Raw genomic sequence first — 18,283 nt, forward strand, 5'->3', positions numbered from 1 at the left:
ATCAAAAACTTTAGGACTTTAATTTTTTTGCAGATTTCAAATATGAGTAATCAGTGTGATTATATATTAGGTAAAGCAGAGGATCAGATAGGTATGATCAACATCTTCAATCCAGAATTTAAAAACTGGTTTAGTGATGTCTTAAAAATCTCTAACCCTTAACTGTCTTTCTGAGAGGGCAATAGTAAAATCAGAATGTGGAAGGTAAATAATGTAGCAATATATTTTTTCTTTTGCGAAATGATATGTATATCATAATCACCAAGATACTTTTTTTGTATCTCACTTTTTCTACTTTATATTTGAATTACTTATGTATGTATCTGTAGCCCTACAAACTGGTGAGTTTCTAGAGGGCAGTGATTTGTGCATTGTTTACCTTGATATCTCCCAAAGCACAATACTTTGCACATATTGAACAATTGAAATCTAGGACTAATTTTTATTCTAGAACACTCTTATCACCACTATAGTAGAAGAGTCTCAATTTCACATAACTGTGAGAGAAAGTTTTTTTGTAAATGCTCAAGATGGCAAGATAATCGCTTTTGATCTACAAGGTGGGACCAATCTAACTGAGAACTCTTATAGCTAGTGAACCACTAAGAAAGACACATTTGTTTCAGGTTTGCAAATTCTAAAATAATTCCAAACAATGGTGTCTCTTCTTCTTATCCCATGGAGTAATCATCAGATGTTTAGTCATAGTTTCTTTTTTTTTTTTTGAGACGGAGTCTCGCTCTGTCGCCCAGGCTGGCGCCATCTCGGCTCACTGCAAGCTCCGCCTCCTGGGTTCATGCCATTCTCCTGCCTCAGTCTCCCGAGTAGCTGGGACTACAGGTGCCCACCACCACGCCCGGCTAATTTTTAAATTTTTAGTAGAGACGGGGTTTCACCGTGTAAGCCAGGATGGTCTTGATCTCCTGACCTTGTGATCTGCCTGCCTCGGCCTCCCAAAGTGCTGGGATTACAGGCGTGAGCCACAGCGCCTGGCCAGTCATAGTTTCTTATTAGATTCTTGGGGAATCAGCTTATCATAATGAGTGGTGCAGTGTTTGGGATTGATTTCTGGGACAACACAGCATTAACTACCAGTACCACCAAGCTCAAAGAGTTCAGTAAGACCTAAATTGCCTGAAGCTATTTAGATAAGTTATAAGAATATTTCTCCCTGGTCAATGTGTATATCCATTTTAATTCATAGAGCTATAGAGCTATAACCCAATCTTTGAATTTCACCAACATTTGTAGTATTTAAGACTATTTATTGTTGTCTGCTCAAACATGTGAACCATTTTCTAAGTGCAAAAAGACACCATGCTAAGTCCTAGGAATGCTGAAATGAGTAATATCAAGACTATCATAGCAAATTAGATGAAAAGAACATCTATATGAAGACAGTGTCCTACATATTCTAAGTCTTTAGTGAGTACCAATGCATTGTAGTTCCTGCTGTCAAAAGATTATTATACTATATATTATTGCACTACATATTATTATTACTAGATAATATTTAGAATAGTATAGTAATAATAATCATATATAGTATAATATAGAGTACAGTTATCTAGTAATTATTTATCATGGTATTCAAGTTAGTCATTGAAAAAATGGAAATTGAACACTCTAAATGTACCTTAAAAAGTTAATGTATAAAAGTTGCTAACAGGCTTTGTGCTTAAGGATCTTTTGTTCAGCTGAAGAGACAATGTTTAATGTGGTTAAATATATAACCAAAGTGTAGTGTGATTAAAACATGACATAACACAAGAGATGATACATGATTGTGTACAGTTGCAATGGAATTTAAACAGACCTTAAGTACAATATGCACATTCAGAACAGGAAGAGATAACAATTAATAAAAGTCCTTGGGTTCTTCATTCACTGACATATATACTTTAATTCAAACAGAGGAAAATACAAAAATTGCTCATTTCTCTTGAAAACTTACTATTTTTTCAGGCTACCTGCTAGTATGTTGTTTTTATAGTTGATCTAATTTCTTTTGCACAGCTATATGAATTCAGTGCTATTATGTCATTTTATAGATGAGGAAATGGAAACAAGCTTCATTTGCTTACCTGCAGAGAAATGACTCTCAGTAAGTGGTGGAAGTGGACTCAAGTGTGTGTCTGTCTCAAAATCCTACTGTCTTGCCGAACCACACTCCTACCTGAAAATTTTTGATGAGCCATAAAAAAAGGGATGAGGCCGGGTGCGGTGGCTCACGCCTGTAATCCCAGCACTTTGGGAGGCCGAGGCGGGCAGATCACGAGGTCAGGAGATCGAGACCATCCTGGCTAACACGGTGAAACCCCGTCTCTACTAAAAATACAAAAAATTAGCTGGGCATGGTGGCGGGTGCCTGTAGTCCCAGCTACTCGGGAGACTGAGGCAGGAGAATGGCGTGAACGCTGGAGGCGGAGCTTGCAGTGAGCCGAGATCGCGCCACTGCACTCCAGCCTGGGTGACAGAGCAAGACTCCATCTCAAAAAAAAAAAAAAAAAAAAAAGGGGATGAAGCATGTCCTTGGGAAAACAGTCAATGAGTGAGCAAATCAGACATGAACATAAATGCTACCTGATTAGTATCAAATTGAAATGTTCTTCTAAACAAACAGTACATTTTATTTCCTTTTCAATAGGCCTTGCAGGATTTTGATGCCATTTCTAAATGTATGGCATTCGAAAACTATTACAGAACCAGTACCTGGACTCAAAGATGTGCCCATTTGCAGACCATGTAGCTGGCTCCCTTTATACAGTCCAAACCTGTCTTCTTTTATTGTACTCAGACAACTGGCTAAAGAAATGTGTGTTTCCATTTGTTTGGATTCATCCTTTCTTTGCAGAGAAAGATATGTTTTCTTAGGATATATTGTAACATGCTTTGCACTCAGTGAATGCTCAGTAAATGTTTGATGTTGGCTGACTAGGTGATGATGATGATACCCTGAATTTCTTTCTTTCAAGTAAAGACCGTCAGGCTCTTTCTTTGACAAACAGATGCAGGTAGGTGACCTGTCAAAAGCTAGCAAAAACCCTGTGGCCACCAAGAAGCCACTTATTTTAAAATAGCAAACATTTTATTTATAGTACCTTAGTCTCTGTTTAGGATGCCTTGTCCACAGGAATTTAATGGTTCAGCCCCTTTCTGTCATGTCATAATGTTCAATACTCTATTGTCAAGGTGATGAATCAAAGAATGGGACAAGAGTTTGCAAATCAGCCCCTAGGTAGGTTGCATTTCATCTTTCCAGTCTGCATGAAGTGATAGGCATCTCTTAGGATAATTAGCTCAAAAGCTAAGCAAACTTTGGCATAAAAGGTGGAAATATGAGATAGAGCAATTGTTCTCACTCCATTCATGCAGTTCGTGTATAAGCAGACAAGAAAAAGTCCTGAGAACTAAGACTGTTTGTGGACAACCTCTTCTGTGGCTCCACATGCAGTATTCATGTAACTGGGATTGTGGATATGGTCTAGGATGCACCCAAGAATGAGCTGGTGTGTGCTCATTGACAGCATGCAGGACTTGACCTTGAAATAATTAAACTCTGCATGGCCTCTGAGCAGCTAGAAGGGGCCCAGCTGTCTGCTGAGGAAGAAGAGATTTCAAGGGTAAAGTAGTTAAAGAAAATTCTGAAATATATGACGGAGAAAGAACACCAAGCTCTGCAACGTTCTGAAGAAGCAGTTTCCTAGGACAAGTGTCTTGTCTAGATCCATTGAAAGGAACAAGGAGCTTCAGTCCTCTTCAAGGAAGAGTAAGGCATGGTAAGGCAGATAAATCCTTCCTATTATTTCTGAGAGCAAGTAATAAAGTTGTTTATTGCTTCCTCCCAAAGAAATAAGAATTATAAGGTCAAAAAAGACATAAAGGATACTATAATGTGAGATTTATGGTCATTTGGGCAGAATCGCAAGTGTATAATTGGTGTAGCATGTCCAAAAAGGTGGTTGCCTGTTTCTGATTTTTTTTTTTTTAAAGCTTGGCTTTTGCCTTGACAGTTTTAGCAATTAATGCCTTATCTTTGAGTCTCTATTTATCTTGCTGAAAGAGAATATTATTCTAAATTTTTTTCTATTCTATTGGTATTATTTCTTAAGTAGCTATTAATATCATTTTTTATATAAATGGATATAATTAACTCTATAGCCTGGCAGCTTTCTTTGAAATTTTCTCACTTTTCTCCTTCCTGAGCTTACTCTAATATCTGACTGTAACTTGTAAATATCTGTCTAGAATTGATGAAATGACCCCAATTGGGTCCCAATTAGCTTAGCAACAGAGGCTGTCATGCTTAAGAATTGAGTATCACTGATACAGGCTAAAAATGAACAAATGAAAGAAGGAGTTGTATTTCAGCTCTTTGGAAACAACAACAACAACAACAGCAACAACAACAAAAATAAACAGTTGTAGAGGGAACACCTCCCAGTAAAATATCCTTAAGATTTCCTTTACACAAAGCGGCGACTTTAGGAGAAAAAGGCTGAAGGAAAATAATTACCAGATTAGTATCTTATACATTTATTTAAAACACTGGATGTACTGAAAGTAGGGGGTTTTCTTAGAAGATTCATTTGAAAAATAATGTGGCAGAGGCACCCCTTAAGTCACCTCAAATGTGCCTGCACCCTCTCTGCTTCTTTAAAAGGGTAGAATTTGACCCAGCATATTACCTCACCCTTTGTTCCTCTCTGCAGCAATTCTTTTATCCAGAGATTTCAAAGTGTTTTTACAAATGTAAATTAACAAGCCTCATCACCTCTCTCCATAGAGATGGTTCAATTAAGTAACTCAGAAACGTACCTAAATGGCTTATTCAAGGTCACCTGAGAAGTCCTCTGTGAAATCTGGAAATGGATATTCAAAGTGTAAAAATTCCTTGCAGTCTCACTGCACATCCAGGCTTATTGCAACCCTTGGCAAGTGCCACTGGAGGGACAATTATTTTTCTTCTTTAATCTTTACAGTGAGTCTTTCACTAGTTGGCCTTCTCTCAACCTCATCAAGTACCCACAACCCCATGTACCTGAAGCTTCAGTCCTTTCCTCTTCTCACTTATCTGTCCCAAAAGCTGAATGAGGACAGACTATGACTGTTTTTATTTTTAAAGAATCGCTTTGATTAAATAAGTACTTCACATACTTATTTTCTCTCAAACTCTTCTATTTATCCATTTCATAAATATTTATTGAATACTTCATTTGTTGCTATGCACTGTGCTAGACACAGGGAGTGCTACAATCATGTTCCTCCCTTTCTGAGAAAGAAAGACAATAAAAAGAAATAGATACCTAGTGGTCAGTGCTGTGAAGATGACAAATGTGGCAAGCTGGATGAGGTGGGTAAGAATTAATGGATCGGGGAAGGCCTCTCTAAGCAGGGAACATATGAACCAAGACCTGTAACCTGAAAATACATCAGACTTTTAAAGTACTGAAAGAAGAATGCTCCAGGCAGAGGGAACAGCAAAAGTAAAGACAAGAGCTAGGCTGGGAAAGAACTTGGCCAAAGCCTCGTGCATCAAGGCAAGGATAGAGGGAGATGAGGCTGCAGAGGAAGGACAAAACTTGTGGGCCATGGGACAAGTTGTATAATTCATTGATAAAACAATAATCAACCTGTGAAGGGTTTTAAGCAAGGAAATAACATGACTGACCTGATTCATGTTTTAAAACTAGCAAACGGTGAAGAATATTCTTGCTCTGCAAACATTTTTTATCTTTATCTAATATCAAATGATTTATCAGTTTGGACAGGTTTTCCTATACCTTATAAACACTTGAAGAAACATACGTAGGAAAACTATGTGCTCTTCTCATTTTAATCCTTACCATACCAGTTCTTTGAACTCATGAACACAAAGTAAAACATTGTTTTAAAAGAGAAAGACCTTCCTACTTATTTGGAGCTGTTTTGTTAGTTTTTACATTACTGATCAGTTAATATTCATGCCCTACTCATTTAGAAATCTTCAGTTTATTTGATTCGTCTGTCCTTCTCTGTGATCCCATAGCACAGACCTCTGTTTGACTCTTATCACTTTGTTTTGTCTTTAAGTGGTTCCCTTGCCCTGCCTATCTGTTCATGAGCTCTCTGAGGGCTGCGAACTGTCGTACTCACCTTAGTATTTCCAGACATAATTCAGAGCCAGGTCCAGAGTAGGTGCTGGTGGACACCTTCTAACTGATAGACGGATAAATGATGACCTGGTGACTATATATAATGGATTTTCCCAAGTCAGGACACATTTGAATGTGAAAATGGGTGCTATTAATGATTATGTTAGTGCAATGGGTATAAAGTTGGGCTGGCCCTGGTGAACTGGGATATATGGTCACCTTAGTAATCATTATAATGAATTATCAGAATTGTAAACATTTTAATTCTGGAGGCTTTTATAAGGCAGTATTATTCTATTTGTCCAAACTGGTTTAGAGCAACAGTTCCCACAGCATGGGAGACGTAATGGTATAGATGTTTGTTGGTGGCAAGAGCACCAAGATTAAATAAAACAGATTCACATTTCCATAACTAAATTCTCTGTTCGAGTCTTCTTTATTCTAATTATTATAAAAAGAAAGTCTCAGTGTGGTGCTAGATTACCTTTAACTCCTCAAACCTCTGCTAATCTTCCTTTTCTATTAGCAAATGTTAGAATTGGAGCTTTTGAATAGAAAATGGTATCTGGTTAGAAGTCAATATTATTAGGTTAATTATAATTATTTTTAGTCTTTCCTTCTTTTCATGGCTAATTATAGTGATTTTCCAGGTAGGATTGGGATATAAAATTCAACATTTAATGAGTCTTTAAAAATAAGTATTAGAAGATTAAAAAAATATGATAAATGTTGTATACAGATTTTGGCAAAACACATGAAGTTCATGTACAAATGACTGCAGTTTGGGAAAGTAGTTCAGACCAATTATTCTGTCTGTTTTAGTCAGCTTATGCTGCTTTAAAGAAGACCATAGACTGGGTGGCTTAAAGAACAGACATTTATTTCCCACAGTTCTGGAAGCTGGGAAGTCCAAGATCAGAGTGCCAGCATGACTGGGTTATTGATGAAGGTTCTCATCCTTTCTTGCAGGCAGCTACCTTCTCACTGTATCCTCACATGATGAAGAAGAGAGAAAGCTCTGGTGTCTTTTCCTGTACTTATAAGGGCATTAATTTCAGCATGGGGCTCCACCCTCATAAACCTCATCTAAACCTAGTTACCTCCTCCCAAGAGCCCCACCTCCTAATACCATCGCATTGGGGGTTAAAGCTTCAGCATATGAATTTCAAAAAACATTTAGACTGTAACACAAGCCTTATTTCTGAATTTTAGCTTTGGGGTCCCCATTTTTTTTTAACATATTCATATGAAATTAATTTAAATTAAAATACTTTATATACTTCTATTTACTTTTATAATCTTTCTCCGTATAAAGATTATGCATGCTTACTGTTGGAATATGATCCTGGAAAATACATAACTAAATAAATATGAAAATTTAAATCACACAATATTATAATTCAGGGACAAACACATTTGATATATGAATTTCACATTTTTCATTTTGTACTTTTAGAAATGTAAGGATTTTGGATCTCCAAATGTTAATACATGTGTAAATTTGGATTTAGATAAAATACATAAAGGAGTTGTGGGTTTTCTTTAAATTAGAAACAATGAACAACAGGTCAGGAGCCGTGATAGGCCTGGAGTGGTGACTATAATCCCAACACTTTGGAAGGCCGAGGTAGGAGGATCTCTTGAGCCCAGGAGTTTGAGACCAGTCTGAGCAACATAGGGAGACCCCACTTCTAAAAAAAAACATAAAAAATGTAAAAAGTTAGCTGGGCATGGTGGTGCCTGCCTTTGATTCCAACCATTCAGGAGGCTGAGATGGGAGGATTGCTTGAGCCTAGGAGGTCAAGAAGCAGTGAGCCATGATGGTGCCACTGCACTCCAGCCTGGGTGATAGAGTGAGACCCTGTCTCAAACAAACAAACAGAAATGATTAAAAATAGGATGACTTTAAGTCTCAAACCTTTCCTTGTGTACTTAAAGTTTAATTTACTCAAAATTTATATACATGTAATATTTAGCACTAATCACATAATTTAAGACACATCTTTACTAAATAAAACTCCATACAATTTCAATCCATTATAATGAGATAAGTGCAACAGAAATGAGTAAAGCTTCCTTGGGAAATTTTGCATTTAAACTCTTGCCAGAGACATATACTTCCTAGCTGTTAGCAATCTTAACTCTCTACTATAGAAGAATAAAACTATAGCAGATTGAGTTGTGTTCTAATTTTCAATAAAAGGAAATGGTTCCATTACCTTATCAATCCAACAGTTGTAAGGAGAAAATTATCTACTTATGAGAACTTCACAGGTGTCAGAAATGTGTATTTACATTTTTTTCCAAAACAGAAGGACATTAGCATGGTTTAAGATTATTACCTTAATCACAAGCAGGTAAGATAGTTAAAAACAATGAAAACAAACAGCAAAAATAAGAACCGCTACATGCCAATATAATATCCTGCTTTTCCACTGACAGTTTTACTTTCATTTCTCTAAGGATTTCTTTATTCATAAGGAGAGTGACTATACCATCATTTGATTTTATATTATGAGAGTTGTTGGAATATTATGATCTCCTTGTAATATGTTTCAGAAAACACACTGAAGTTAAGGAAACAACCCAGGATCTTGAAACAAACTCCTGTCCTTGCCTCTGGCTTTATTTAACCTAAATGCTAATAATTTTAAAGACTGTGGTCTCCAAGAAGACTAGGAATTCACGAAGCTGGCTGTATCTTCTGTGCCCAAAACTGTGCTTGGTTCTTAGAAGACTCTTAAATATTGTTGAATGAATGAACCATCATCATAAAAGCTACTATTTAGGAACATAAATGTATGTCATGTGTGATAATCAAGATGTATTTGAAACTATCATTTAATGTGCCAATTCTAGTTCTCACAGCAACTCTAATCTATGGTTATTACTATTTGTATTGTCTCATTGAGAAAACAGGCTCAGAAATATTAAGTAATGTGCCAAGTTCATACAGGGATAGTATTAGGAAATCAAAGCTAGATATATCTAATCTCAATGTTTCTGTTTTTTTTTCTCCCGTATATGGCCTCAAAAAGGGCATTATATATGAAAATGGAAAACTCAAGAGTTTACACTGAGGATCAGGTTCTTTCATGTGGTCAGAGGATATTAACATTACTTTTAAAAACATTGAATCCAGATGTGTTTCTGGAATTGTGAAACAGATTTTCCCAGTGTGTTGCCTCTAAGAGGTTGGGGACAGCCTTTGATGAATGACAACATTATTAATACTTTTAGGCTATGGTTAAAAAACAACAAATACATGTAAGTATGTATGCGTGCATGCATATATGTATATGGGTACATTGTCTTCAATTTTCCTTTGTCACTGCCTAACTTTTCTCACCAATCTGGCACCTGGGGGAAATAAAAAACTGAGAGAGACACCTTGACTGGATAGCTCCTTTCCATACCCTGTCTGTCTTCGAAAGTTGGGCTGCCTTTTGAGGTGAATGGGCAGCTGTAGCCAAAGACAGTCTAGAATATCTGAAGAAGGCAGCAGAGGGTAGCACCAAAACAATGCTCCAGGAGATGAGAGCATCAAAAATATTTGTTCACCAGAATTTGCAGTTTCCTGCAACTTTATAAATAATTCACTAGGGTAATGTTTCATCAAGAACTGCACAGTTGACCTGAAAGCCTGAGAATCTAATGGGCTTATTTAAAAAATGTCTAAATAGAAGCACATCAAGGCTTTGGCCAAACACCCTTCCCTAACTTGTTATGTTTTCTTCCTTCTTGGAGATAAATCTGTAAAACACAAATGAGTTTGTTGTAATTGCCCACCTAGTGTGTAAAATTACAGCTTCAGTGTCATGCTTAATAGGCAATGTGCACAAAGTATATGAATCCAGCTAAGCACACAAGATTTCTATTTTTTTTTTTTTTTTATAGCCAGCAGTTGGATACTGTGCTTATCTCTGGGAAAAAATTCATTGAAGCAGATTTTTATTTTACGTCTTTGCTGACTTATTTTTTTCTGTCCTATGATACACATATTTTAGTTCATCTGGTCCTGAAGCATGAATTTTGGCCAAAGCGTTTTATTCGGTTGGTGCAAAAGTAATTGCGGTTTTTGCCAAATAATTCACTGGTTTATAAATTTTTTTTCCTTGACACACATGCCTTGCATGCAGTAATTATAAAATTAAATCTTCTGGTCACGAGGTGAAATCAGCAGAAAAACGTGGATGATTGATAAAACTCTATCACCATTCTCAAGGATAGATCCTAAGTATCTGCCAAAGATGATGGTTCCTTACAGAAGATAAATAAGATTGGCTAAGTGGTACAAGAGTGAGATCTGTGTCAGATGGCCTGGTTTGAACCTATGCCCCACCGTATATGAACTGTGTGACATTGAGCACCTTCCTTAACTTTCTGTACCTCAGTTTCTTTGCTTATTAACTGTGGATAATGATTGTTCAAACCTATGAAGGTTACTTTGAGGATTAATTCAGTCAAAAAAATGGAAGGCACATAGGGAAAGACTGGGGCATGGGAAGCACTTTAAAATGCTCATTGTTCTTAATTATCCTAAGCATTATGTGAGACAAGCCTCACTTGCTATGTTAGGCTCTTCTTAGCATGCAGAAAGCAAGCAGCAAATATTAATTAAATAAATGAATGGGCGCTTCCTGGAGTTTACACCCCCAAACTGTGGCTATATCCATTTTTTCTGATTTTCATTCTGCTTTGCATCTCTGTAGGTTGTATTTAGGGGTCAACATTTTCTTTCCCATTCTTCTTACAAAGTTTCCACAGAAGGTCTCCTTGATCAATGGAGGAGGCAAAAAAAGAAGCAATTTGTCAAAAGAGGTACCATTCTTTCCCCGCAAGTGACAAATCTATGGTGATATGTTTGAGCTGACTAGATTTTGAATTTTCACTTTTCTGCTTGTTTATAGATATCGCTTTATACAAAAGCACCATTTGCAAAATAAACTCATCTGAAGGCTTCCACAGGGAATTTCCCCCAACAAAAGGAGATATTAGTTATTTAAAACTACAACAGTGGAGAGCATTCTGGGAATTCAATGGAGTAGTAAGAACCAGGACTCCATCGCCCCACCTAAACAGTAATTGCACTGGTAGAATGTGTTTGATGTAATAATTTTGAAACTCTGGAGTGTATTGCATGCTTCAGACTTCTAAGGGAAAGCTTGGATAGTAAATTCTGGTTAATTTTAGTTAATTTCAGCTCTTAGCACAGCAGTAGCTATTCATCTCCCACTCCCAGCTCTGTGGCAGGCAGCTGTGCAGGTGTTACTGGAGCAGCTTGCACACTGCCTGAAGGAGCCAAAGTGGGAAAAAAAAGTACTCTATCCTCCAAATGTAGATCAGTGCTGTGATTGCTGATTCCTGCTTCTGACCACAGAGGTATAGGCAGCAATATTTGCTACACATAGCGCTATTGTTGACAGCCCTTCCCCCTCCACCTGAGGTGACCTCTAAGGGATTTAAAGGGCTACAGCACACTTTTTTTTCTCCCCTCTTTTTGTCTCTTCCCAGTTGGGAGACGGATATCAAACACAGGACAGTCACAAACAACTTTATATACAGGGAAAGTTAGAAAGTAACTGCACATGCACAGAGAGAGGCACAGCCCAGAAAAGTTTTAAAAAGACCTTAGTTTTCCATTTTTTGGTACAGAGGCTGTCTACAGTATTAAAAATAAAACCCCCAAACAATAATTTTTAAAAGTAGGCCCTGGTTTATAGAGTTAGTTATCAGTTTATTAGATTCAAATGTCCACTTTTCAAAAAAAAAAATAATGACAAGTCATCCAAAAAAACAGAAAAGCATGAAACTTTCAAAGGAAAAAAATTAAACAACAGAAACTGTTCCTGAAAAAGACCTAATGGCAGTTCTATTAGATTAAGACATTAAAACTACTTTCTTAAAGATGTACACAGAACTAAAGAAAGATGTTGGGAAACTCAAGAAAACAATGTATGAAAAAATGAAAATATCAATAAAGATAAGACTTAAAAAGAAATCAGAAAAAAATTCTGGAGCTAAAAATTACCATATCTGAAATTAAAAATTCACTGGAGGGTTTCAAAGGCAGATTTGAACAAGGAGAAGAAACAATCTGCAACCTTGAAGATAGGACAATGGAAATTATCAAGTCTTAGGACCAGAGTAAGAAAAGATTATAGAAAAGTGAACAGACACTAAGGGATATGAGGAATATCATCAAGCTGGCTGATTTACGTATTGTGGGGCTCATAGAAGAAGAGATGGAAAAAGAGGCAGAGAGAATATTTGAAGAAATAATGTCTGAAAACGTCCCAAATTTGATAAAAGACATGAATGTAAGCATCCAAGGAGCTCAAGAAACTAAGTAAGATGAATGCAAAGAGACTCACACTGAGACACATTATAATCAGACTTTCAATCTGAAGACAAAGACAGAATTTTGAAAGCAAGAAAGAAGCAACTCATTGCATACAAGGGATCCTCCATATCATTATCAGCAGATTTTTAAAATCTGAAACTTTGGAGGCTAGAAAACAATGGGGTGATATATTCAAAGCATTAAAAGAAAAAAAATCAACAAATAATCCTATATCTGGCAAAACTGTCTTTCAAAAGTGAGGGAAAGACCATTAATAATAAATTTCCAGTTAAACAAAAGGTGAGGAAATTTTTACTACTAGACCTGCCCTGCAAGAAATGTATAAGGTAGCCCTGCAAAGTGAAAAAGGACAGCAGACAGTAACTCAAAGCTGTATGAAGAAACAAATACCTCAATAAAAGTAAATACAGGGGCCATTATGAAAGCAAGTATTATCATAAAAATGGATTCTAATTCTAGTTTTTGTCTTCTATATAATTTAAGAGTTATTGCATTTAAAAGAATTATTAGTTTGTGTTTTTGGGCAGAGAATGTATAAGGATGAAATTTTGTGACCTCAGCAATTCAAAGAGATGGAAAGAGTTGTAAAAGAGCATAGTTTTTGTATGATATTGTATTAAACTGGTATAAATTCAATATAAAGTGTTACGACTTTAGGATGTTAAATGTAATTCCTGTGGTAGCTACAAAGAAAACAGGTATAGAATATACACAAAAAGAAATGAGAAATATATTTAAACATTTCAGTATTAAGGATCAACTAATTATAAAAGAAAACAGTAATGCAGAAAATGAGGGTGAAAAAAGCCATAAAGTATATAGAAAATAAATAGCAAAATGACCGAAGGAAATCTTTCCTTATCAGTAATACTTTAAATGTAAGTGAATTAAACTTTATATTCAAAAGACAGGTTAGCAGAATGAATAAAGACACGAGATCCAAATACAACAGCATATGTATTCTTCTCAAGAATGGGACATGGGATATTTTTCCATGATTGACCATATGTTAGGACACAGACTCAGTTTCAATACATATTTAAAAATAGGCATTATACAAAGTATCTTCTCTGACAACAATGGGATTAAATTAAAATTCAATGACAGAAGTAAAACTGGAAAACTCAAAAATTTGTGGAACATACAAGCAATGGATCAAAGAGGAAATTACAAACAAAATTAGAAAATACTTATAGACAAATGAGAACAAAACCACAACATATAAAAACTTACGAGATATAGTTAAAGCATTGTAAGAAGAAATTTTATAGCTATAAACACAGTAAAAAATAAGAAATATCTCAAATCAACAACCTAATTTTACAAGTAAAAGAACTAAAAAAAAGGGCAAGCTAAACTCAAAGCTAGTAGACTAAAGGAAATAACAAAGGTTAGAGAAGAGATAAAATAGAAAATAGAGAAAAATCAATGAAATCAAAAGTTGATTATTTGAAAAGATCAATAAAATCGACAAACCTTTAGCTAAGTGTATTAAGAAAAAAAGAATACTCAAATTACTAAAATCAGAAATGAAAGTGATGACATTACTACTGCTACTACAGAAAGAAAAAGATTATGAGAGTACTATAAATAATTTTACACCAAACAATTGGATAACCTAGATATAATGAACAAATTTGTAGAAACACAAAACTTACCATGACTAAATCATGAAAAAATAGAAAATTTGATTATACATATAACTAGTAAGGAGGTTAAATGGTAATCAAAAGTTTTCAACAAAGAAAAGCCCTGGACCTGATGGCTTGGAAGACACATTCTACCAGATATTTAAAGAAGAGCAAATGCCAATTCTTCTCAAACTTTTCCAAAAAAAAACTGAAGAGGTGGGAAAAATTCCTAACTAATGATATGAGGCCAGTATTACCTTAATACCTAAGTTAGACAAAAATACTTCAAAGAAGTATAGACCAATATCCTTTATGGAAATTGATGCAAAAATCCTCACCAAAATACTAGCAAACAAAATTTAGGGTTATTTTAAAAGACTTTGACCAAGTATGATTTCTTTTTGGAATGTAAGGATAATTCAACATATGAAAATCAATGTCATACATTACATTAATAGAATGAAGGAAAAAAGCATATGATCATCTCAATTAATGCAGAAAAATTATTTGATAAAACTTAATACCTTTTTGTGATCAAAATATTCAAAAAAACTTAAAAGGAAATTACCTTAACGTAATATAAGCCATATATGAAAAACCCACAGTGAATATTACACTGAATGCTGAAAGACGGAAAGCTTTTTCTCTTAAAGTAGGAACAAGGCAAGAATACTTGCTTTCTTCACTTCTATTTAACATAATACTTGGAAGTTCTAGCCAGAGCAGTTAGGTGAGAAAAATAAATCAAAAGCATCTAAATTGGAAAGGAAGAAGTAAAATTATCTCTTGTTTACACACGATATGATCTGGTATGTCTAAAAGACTAAAAACTACACACACACACACACACACACACACATACACACACAGAGTTAGAATTAATAAATGAACTTTGTAAGACAGCAGGACACAAAGTCAACACACAAAAATCAGTTGTATTTCTATATACTAGCAATCAACAGCCTGAAAAGGAAATTACAAAAGCAATTTCATTTATAATAGCATCAGAAAGAATAAAATACATAGGAATCAACGTAACCAATGAAGTGAAAGAACTATATAATGAAAATTACAAAACCCTGCTGAAATAAAGAAGACTAAAATAAATGGAAGCACATTTCATGTTGATCAAACAGAAGACATAACTGTATTAAGATGCCAATATTACTCAAAGCAATCTATAGATTCGATGCAATGACTATCAAAATTCTAATGATGATTTTTGTAGAAAAATGTCTTTCCTTATGCCTGTAATCCCAGCATTTTGGGAGGCTGAGGCGGGTGGATCACCTGAGGTCATGAGTTCAAGACCAGCCTGGCCAACATGATGAAACCTCCATCTCTACTAAAAAAAAATACAAAAAACTTAGCCAGATGTGGTGATCCATACCTGTAATTTCAGCTACTCAGGAGGCTGAAGCAGGACAATCGCTTGAACCCAGGAGGTGGAGATTACAGTGAGCTGAGGTTGCACCATTTGACTCCAGCCTGGGCAACAAGAGTGAAACTCCATCTCAAAAGAAAGAAAAAGTCCTTTCTAAAATTCATATGGAATTTCAAGATCTCAAGAGACCCCCAAAAGCCAAAAAACCTTGAAAAAGAATGAAGCTGGAAAACTAATACTTCGTGATTTCAAAATTTACTGCAAAGCTACAGTAATCAAAACAGTGTGGCACTGACATAAAGACAAATATATAGACCCATAGAATAGAATGAGGATATCAGAAATAAACACCTACATGTATGGTCAAATGATTTTTGATAAGAATGCCAAGACTATTCAGTGGGGGAAAGGATAGTCTTTTCAACAAATGGTTCTGAGAAAATTGGATATCCATATGCAAAATCACAATTTCCATCTCTTCCCCAACACCATATACAAAAATTAACTCAAAATGGAAAAAAGATCTAAATGTAAGACCCAAAAGTATAAAACTATTACAAGAATGCATAGGGCAAAAGTTTTACAACACTGGGTTGGGCAAATATTTCTTGGGCATAACATCAAAGGCATAGGCAACAAAATAAAAAAAAAAAGACTTTATGAAAATTAAAAAAATTGTGCATAAGAAGACAATATCAACAAAGTAAAAAGGTAACCCACAAGATAGGAGGAACTATTTATCAATCATTTATCTGATACGAGATTAATATTCCAGATATATAGTGGACTCCTAAAACTTAACAACAAAACAAACAACCCAATTTAAAAATGGGCAAAGGAGTTGACTAAGCAATTCTCCAAAGAGGATATAAAAATGGCTAGTAAACAAATGAAAATATGCTCAACATTCCTAATCATTAGGGAAATACAAATCAAAACTACAATGAGTTATTATATAATCCCCAATACAATGGATACTATCAAAAACAAAACAAAACAGAAAACAACAAATGTTGGTGAGGATGTGGAGAAATTGAAACCCTGTGCACTGTTTGTAGGAATGCAAAAGAGTACAGCTTCTGTAAAAAACAGTATGACAGTTCATCAAAAATTAAAAATAGAATTACCATATGGTTCAGCAATCCCACCTTTGGGTATTTGCCCAAAAGAATTGAAACCAGGGCCTCAAGGAGACATTTGTACAACCATGTTCATAGAAGTTATTCATAATAGCTAAAGCATGGCAGCAACCTAAGTGTCCTTTGACAGATGAATAGATAAACACAATGTAATTCTGACACATGCTACAACATAGATGAAACTTAAGAACATTCTACTAAGTAAAATAAGCTAGTTACAAAAAGACAAATACTTTATGATGATTTCACTTATATGAGGTACTTAGAGTTGTCTTAATTATAGAGACAGAAAGTAGAATGGTGGTTGTCGGGGCTGGGGGGAGGAGGAAATAGGGAGTTACTTTTTATGTAAATACAAAATAGTTTCAGTTTTACAAGATTAAAAGAGTTATAGAGATGGATGGTGGTGACGGTTGCACAACATTATGAATGTATTTGTTAACACAAACTTGTATACTCAAAATTGGTTAAAATGGTAAACTTTGGCCGGGCGCGGTGGCTCACACTTGTAATCCTAGCACTTTGGGAGGCCGAGGCGGGCGGATCACGAGGTCAGGAGATCGAGACCACGGTGAAACCCCGTCTCTACTAAAAATACAAAAAAATTAGCCGGGCGTGGTGGCGGGCGCCTGTAGTCCCAGCTACTCGGAGAGGCTGAGGCAGGAGAATGGCGTGAACCCAGGAGGCGGAGCTTGCAGTGAGCCGAGATTGCGCCACTGCACTCCAGCCTGGGCGACAGAGCGAGACTCCGTCTCAAAAAAAAAAAAAAAAAAAAGGTAAACTTTATGTTATGTATACTTTAATATAATAAAAAATAGAAAAAAATCCACGGGCATTTTAAGAAAAAGGTTAAAATAATTTCAGGAGAAGGAATTTCTGAAATTTTTCTTCCTTCTCCTCTTTTTCTATTTATTGTTGTTTTCTCTTTTCTTTTCATCCTTCTCTTTTTCATTTTTACCGTTTTCCCCTCTTTTTCTCTGTATCCTTTTCCTTCTTCTTGTCTTTCTGTAACATAACCTGGAGTTTGTGGTATTCATGGTAGGAGGTCTTTATAAACTTTTGTGTGTAGGAATAAAGGTAGCTTGGCTAGGTTAAGGGTTACTATAGAGTAGAACAATGAATAGTGGACAAGTAGGTAGGGGATAGATTAAAGAGGGTTGGAAATGCCTTGCCAAGGCATGGTGATTCAGTCATTAAGAATGAGAAGGCAGAGGAAATAAGATATATAACATTTTTTCATTATTCTGAATGTGAATTCAGACCTAATCAGTATTTCTCCAGAATCCTGAAAAACAGAAATGTTTATTCGGGGTCATGACTACTCTGGTGAAAATATTAAGTGATAATGGTGAGCAGTAGCATTCATGTTGTAAGGACTCTACCTGTGTCTGAATTCAGCCTTCAAATTCCAGTAGATAAGAAAAGGTGAGGTGGGGTGCTGGCAAGGGAGGATAAAGAGAATTGTACCTTTCTTTCTTTTTTTTTTTTGAGAAGGAGTCTCGCTCTTTCACCCAGGCTGGAGTGCAGTGGCGCCATCTCGGCTCACTGCAAGCTCTGCCTCCTGGGTTCACGCCATTCTCCTGCCTCAGCCTCCTGCGTAGCTGGGACTACAGGCGCCGGCCACCTCGCCC

The 18,283-nt window shown here is 35.8% G+C and overlaps 1 protein-coding gene across 4 annotated transcripts in view; it reads left to right on the forward strand.

The window, feature by feature from the left end:
* Positions 1-18,283, forward strand: part of KCTD16 (potassium channel tetramerization domain containing 16) — a 316,361-nt gene that overhangs the window by 87,911 nt on the left and 210,167 nt on the right. The gene's annotated exons all lie outside the window — the stretch shown is intronic.

Source organism: Hylobates moloch, unplaced genomic scaffold (assembly GCF_009828535.3).
Source record: "Hylobates moloch isolate HMO894 unplaced genomic scaffold, HMol_V3 SCAFFOLD_6, whole genome shotgun sequence".
Lineage (NCBI taxonomy): Eukaryota > Metazoa > Chordata > Mammalia > Primates > Hylobatidae > Hylobates > Hylobates moloch.